The sequence below is a fragment of the Sinocyclocheilus grahami genome, unplaced genomic scaffold, assembly GCF_001515645.1.
Source record: "Sinocyclocheilus grahami isolate Dianchi unplaced genomic scaffold, SAMN03320097.WGS_v1.1 scaffold287.1, whole genome shotgun sequence".
NCBI classification, from domain to species: domain Eukaryota; kingdom Metazoa; phylum Chordata; class Actinopteri; order Cypriniformes; family Cyprinidae; genus Sinocyclocheilus; species Sinocyclocheilus grahami.
The window spans coordinates 1,027,444-1,031,731 of NW_015505466.1; the positions used below are offsets into that span (position 1 = coordinate 1,027,444).

At 34.7% G+C, this 4,288-nt stretch overlaps 1 long non-coding RNA gene and 1 pseudogene across 1 annotated transcript; one reads left to right on the plus strand and one right to left on the minus strand.

The window, feature by feature from the left end:
* Nucleotides 1-331: 331 nt before the first annotated feature.
* On the plus strand, nucleotides 332-2,770 carry LOC107600603 (uncharacterized; annotated as a pseudogene).
* Nucleotides 2,771-2,785: 15 nt separating this feature from the next.
* LOC107600614 (uncharacterized) lies at nucleotides 2,786-3,467 on the minus strand. The gene is made up of 4 exons (XR_001610820.1): nucleotides 3,428-3,467; nucleotides 3,114-3,311; nucleotides 2,903-2,989; nucleotides 2,786-2,808 (listed from the first exon to the last, which is right to left on the minus strand). It is a non-coding gene; the product is annotated as an uncharacterized lncRNA (long non-coding RNA).
* Nucleotides 3,468-4,288: the final 821 nt, after the last annotated feature.

The window sequence follows — 4,288 nt, forward strand, 5'->3', positions numbered from 1 at the left end:
TATTTTATGACATGGTTAATTTGTGGTTACCATAGTTAAGTATATTTTTTTTAACTTGTAAAACCATGGTTCATTTTTAAGGGTATGTTAAGCTTAACTGTCAAAAACTTATGTAAATGAAGTTTAAACAAACAGCACAAAAAGGCTAATGGTGTAAAAACGTATAACACTTTTGTTTTATTTTTTTGTTGTGTGTGTGAGTAAATGTGCATATTTGTAATAACTTACAACAATGAGCTACCAAGTGTCAGATTTGCAAAAGAAGTCCCTCATGAGCATTAACCATTTTGGTCTTGTCATTTATGCACTCCTTTTCCTAAGCTAACTGCTGTCTTTATTTTTACAGGTACAAATACTTCTAGAGCATATATGGGGGAGACTTCGGTCACGTTTGGAGCACGCCCTTTCACGGATGCCTGTGGATGTGGACTTCTTAGAATTTATCTGTGCTCAGGAGTTGGTTTTCCTGAGTGCTGTATCCCCCCAGGTCATCATTCCTGTGGACATATGGGAAGGCTTAACTGGTCTGCATCATGCTATTACTTTAGCGAGGCAAAGAAACGAGACACAGGTTGTGACCGCACAATTTGAACAAGGAAATAGTGGACGACCAAAAGCAATCATTGGTCATGAGTATCTTATCAATATGCTTGAAATGTATGATGTAGCGGTTCTCAAACTCTGGCCCTTGAGGTCTATTTTCCTGCAAAGTTAAGCTCCAACCCTAGTCAAACACATGTGAACAAGCTAATCAAGGTCTTCACTAGTATTACTAGAAAATAATAGGTAGGTGAGTCAATTGGAGGTAAACTCTGCTATAGAGTGGATCTCGAGGGCCAGAATTGAGAACACTAATCTAATGCCTTTGGTTTCAGGTATAACATTGTCTTGTTTGGAGGGGTGGATGGCTCTTCACGAAAGGTGATTTTGTTTTTGTTGTACAGTATAACGCAACATTGGAATTGTTAATGTACCAGATAAATAGAACTAACAACGCTATTTCTAATTCTACAGATAATGTACCTTGGCCCTGCCACAAACAATTCAGCATTGACTGCGCTGACCTTCTTCCAAGAGTCTGTGGAGTAATAAAGGTATGGAGTAATAAAGATAAAAGTACACGCGTTTGTTTTCACCCAAAAATAAAAACTGTTGTTATTTACTCGCACTCATGTCGTTTCAAACATGTAAGACCTTTGCTCATCTTCGGAACACAAATTAAAATATTGTTGATGAAATCTGAAAGCTCTCTGACTCTTCATAGACAGCAAGGGTCCTACCACAGTCAAGGCACAAAAACATAGTAAGGACATCGTTAAAATAGTCCATGGACCATTTTAACAATGTCCTTACTACATTTCTGTGCCTTCGCCGTAGTAGTACCCTTGCTGTCTACGGAAGGTCAGAGAGCTCTCGGATTACATCCAAAAATTATCATAATTTGTGTTCCCAAAGTGATTGCGATCCTTTAAAGGGATACTTCAGCCAAAAATGAAAATTGTCATAATTTACTCGCCCTCATGTCATTCCAAATCTTTTTAGTTCCTTAATGAATCCAGAAAAAAATTATCAGAGATTCCAAGAAAATATTAAGCAGCACAACCATTTCCAACACTGATAATAACAGAGTATCAAATCAGCATATTAGAATGATTTCTGAAGGATCATGTGACACTGAAGACTGGAGTAATGGCTGGAGAAAATTCAGCTTTGATCACAGAAATAAATTATATTTTAAAGTATATTAAAAAACATTATTTTAAATTGTAATGTTTCACAATATGAGAATTTTATAAAAAATATTTTTTTGTAGCCTCCACTTAATTTTTATTAATGTTCTTCACCAGGAACATTATATTATGCTTTATAAATGAGCATTATGTTAAGTATTAAAACATTGTCTTGACCAACTTTATGGTCATTACAGGGTCAGAGGAGACCATTCAGTCGAGAACGTGGACATTGCACGTTTAATGTTCACAGTTCGTGGCACAGGGAGAAGCAGTTTCATTTCAGGAAAAAGTGTCCACAATCAAAGGTATGTAAAGAAAGTATTGTGTAGCAGACATATCTTCTATGTAACCTTATGCTTTATTCTCCAAATGCTTGTTTGAACCAACTTATTGCTTAGGAATTATCTTGTGATGCTTTATGTTGTAGAATAGAACGACTGTGGAGAGATGTGTGGACTGCCGTGACCAGTGTGTGTACTATGTACTACACTATCTTGAGGAAGCCAACTACCTTCATACTGCAGACCAAACACATCTCTTCTGTTGCCACTACACATTCCTACCAAGGCTACAAGATGATCTAAATCTTTTCCGAGATGGGTGGGATAATCACCCTTTGAGAACAGAACACAACATGTCTCCTCCTTTAAAGGGATACTTCAGCCAAAAATGAAAATTGTCATAATTTACTCGCCCTCATGTCATTCCAAATCTTTTTAGTTCCTTAATGAATCCAGAAAAAAATTATCAGAGATTCCAAGAAAATATTAAGCAGCACAACCATTTCCAACACTGATAATAACAGAGTATCAAATCAGCATATTAGAATGATTTCTGAAGGATCATGTGACACTGAAGACTGGAGTAATGGCTGGAGAAAATTCAGCTTTGATCACAGAAATAAATTATATTTTAAAGTATATTAAAAAACATTATTTTAAATTGTAATATTTCCCAATATAAGAATTTTATAAAAAAAAAAAACAAGGAACAGATCACTCTCTACGAGAAATTGAGATGACGATGGAACAAGATGACCTGGTTCACCGTCAGAGACAGGTCCTTGCAGTATTTCCTGTTTTAAAATAATGGGCTAAAAGTTATATTTTGGATTCAAAGATTAAACAAAATACTATAGTCAATGTTCCATAATAAAATAGCTGACATACCCATGTTAAAATTAAATCCATGCTGAAGCCTCTATATAACAGTAGACAAGAAATGTCTGGTTACTCCCTCACCAATGGCAGCATCCCCTGAATGTAACAGCAATTCACAGCAACAGTCCAAAAAAAAAAAAAGAGAGAGAGAGAGAGACATGGCCATTAAAACCTAACTACGAATGCCACTAAATAAATGTATTTACTTGTTTAATACCACCTTGGAGTCTGCACTTCACAGGGCTTGCCCATTCTATGCCGTTTTATTTGTAGAATGCAAAAAGTTCTCTGTCTTGATCTTCCTTGTCCATCCTCAAATCCATGGTCATCAAGAGGGGCTTTCTCATCTCATGTTGGCAAATTATTTCCTTTGTGTATAAGGATGCTGCTTTATTTTTATCTGGTTCAGTTTTCCAATCTGCAAAAAAAACACAAAAGCAACAGTTCAGCTAAAGCTAATTGTGTATTCTATTTCAGTTTTACATCTCAGAAATGTATTATGCTTATCAGTTCCAAAAAAAAAGAAATGCATACCATAACTCATGCTTGTGGCTTCAGCTGCATTTGAATGATCATATGTGTCACAGGCATGGAAAATCCAGATGTAGATGGTTCCTCCATAGACGCATTGAATTCCAGAGGTTGCGTGCTTAAATATAATACACAAACTTCATTACCACACTTGTGTGCAATGAAGGAACAAAAGTCCTTTATAAATGGATGACCTCAATTTCTAAATGAATTGAACATTCATAATTTTAACATAAAACACAATATTCAATTCACAATTGTATAGTGAAGAAGACCTGCGGCAATCCTAACAGCACACATAATGAAAGTACAAAAAACAACAAAAAATTCAAATCACTGAATTGACTGGAAATATGTTGTGCGCTTTCAAAAAAACAATTATTTTCCTCACCTGTCACCTGTGCAAAAACTTGAGTGAATCTCTATCACATCAAGAGGCATTTCATTTTGACAGATGGGGCAAGTTGCCTAGAGGAAACAAACAAAAACAATATAATATAACTTTTCTTTCATGTTGTTTCAACCATGTATGAGTTTCTTTACCATGGATGGGACAACAAGATATTCTGAAGACTAATCATTAGATGTGAAAAAAAAATATCTTCCAATTATTTATTGAATTATTTTTTGTGTTTTAAAGTTATACAGATTATGAATGACACATGAAAGACTAGAAGACAGAATTTTCCCTTTAACCTGCATATGCAAGAAACAAAAACACAGAGAAATGCAATGTGTTATCAGAATTATTTAAATAATTTGCGGTTTCCAAAAGCAGCTCTAAAAAAACTGTTTAAAAAAATATTTATCATACCTTATTAAACTTCCAAATTATGTATTTAAATTAAATTAATTATTTTAATA